The sequence below is a fragment of the Corvus brachyrhynchos genome, unplaced genomic scaffold, assembly GCF_000691975.1.
Source record: "Corvus brachyrhynchos isolate BGI_N302 unplaced genomic scaffold, ASM69197v1 scaffold70, whole genome shotgun sequence".
NCBI classification, from domain to species: Eukaryota; Metazoa; Chordata; class Aves; order Passeriformes; family Corvidae; genus Corvus; species Corvus brachyrhynchos.
This window is the reverse complement of record NW_008236217.1, coordinates 5285340-5287083: the sequence shown is the minus strand read 5'-3', so window position 1 is coordinate 5287083 and position 1744 is coordinate 5285340. Positions and strand designations below refer to the sequence as shown.

Here is a 1744-nt window from a genome sequence, read left to right as displayed (position 1 = left end):
ACAAGCAGGCCTGTTTTCTTTCAGTGCTGCTTCAGCACTGTCCAGCTCATGGAAGAATTAAACAGCACCATAGTTGCTGCTGGTATCTGACCATCAGTAGCATTTCCATTGCTCCTGCCACACAGAAATACATTGTAGTCTCTGGGGATTTCTGAGAAGTGACATCTATACACTATTAGCCTGCTCCAGTTCTGCTCCGTTTGAGGGATTTGTTTGTATCCAGGCTGGAGTCTAGCGATGGTTTAGAAAAGCTGACTAGACACAGCTAAAGTAGAAATAAATAAATTCTCAGCTGATTATATACACCATGTGGGTCCAGCACAGTGATAATTTTATTCCTGGTGCTCCCTGGCATTTGAAAACCCAGGCATGCCAGCAATGCTAAATCAACTACTTTCAGTAGCCAGTTTTCCCAGAGCCAGCAAAGTATTGATCTATGCACACCCTGTACTCAAGTCTCCTTTCAAATCCTGAAGTACTACAGCCACTGTTTCTCACCCTGTGAATTGAACCTACCCATTTCACCAATATCCAGAGAGAACCAAGCACACAAACCAGTACAACATTCTGCAAATGTCATCTGTGACAGAGCACGCAGATATCTGCCTTGGGTAGTGAGCTATCACATCACAGATTTTACGTGGTTTCTGGCAGGCACTGCAAAATATCCAATGGTATCTGGTAGCACACTCTGGATTTGGAAAAAAAAATCAGCCTATTTCCCCCCCTCCTTTTATGTAGGAAGAGTTAGGTTTGATTTTTCCTTTTCTCTACACTTTACATCTAAAAGGAGTATAGCATACCTTTAGTATGATAGCACTACAAGAACTCAAGGTTTTATGTCCCCCCACCACCCCCCAGCTAAGTTCTCCAAGAGCTCTCAGAAAGGCTTTCAACACCTCCCAAAGTCTGAGACCCAAGAAATAGGATCCCTTCCGTCCTTGGAGCTGTAAAGCCTGAATATGGCACAGTTACACATGTAGGGCAAAAGTATAACTGACCTTCACCTGCAAAACCACAACTTCTGGTAGTTATACAGGTGCTATACTACTGGATAAAAACAATAATTTAATTGCTTAATGTAGACAAGGCCTCTGAGGAATCTCTTTCTTTAAATAACCCAGCCAAACCAAAGCTTCATCAGCAAAACTCACTCCTCTGAACTCCCTCACCAGAGAGCAACTTGAAATTCTTTTCCAGATACGCTAAAAGGGAACAGTATTTCCCCCTTTTTAACCACCCGAAGAATCCAAAAAGCTACACACTTGGACAACCGAGTTCAAAGAGGATTGTTCAAGTACTAAGTTTCAGAGGATGCCCAGTGCACAACAAATATGACCGCTGAAGTATCAGGATGTATTACTTACTTCTGCGGGTTAAGAAACAAAGCCAAATCCCCAAAGCTGGACTGAATTCCTACGTCTATACAACGGCCGATGCCTCTCAGGGCCAAGTGACACGTTTTGTGAGAAACCACAGAAATATGACGTGCCTAAAGTCCATTAAAAGGTATCTGATACTTTAACTTCTTATCAGGTTTATCTCAAGCTGGGGAAATTTCTGTCAATGCAGCGTTTTTAGACAATTCCTTTCACGCGGCGCTCCCATAACCATTATCAAACGCAGCAGCGCCCGGGGCAGCAGCGGAGCGTCGCTCCCCTGGCTGTGCCGGGAAACGCCGAGGCACCGCGGCGACCTGGAGGCCGCAGGGCGAGGGGGCGGCCTTGACCTGGAGCCACCCCCC

The 1744-nt window shown here is 45.2% G+C and overlaps 1 long non-coding RNA gene across 1 annotated transcript in view; it reads right to left on the bottom strand.

Moving 5' to 3' along the window:
• The window catches only part of LOC108449545, an 18033-nt gene extending 16295 nt beyond the window's left edge, over window positions 1–1738 (bottom strand). The window contains exon 1 of the long non-coding RNA XR_001865736.1: window positions 1368–1738. This is a non-coding gene — a long non-coding RNA (uncharacterized LOC108449545). The remainder of the gene's footprint in view (window positions 1–1367) is intronic.
• Window positions 1739–1744: the final 6 nt, after the last annotated feature.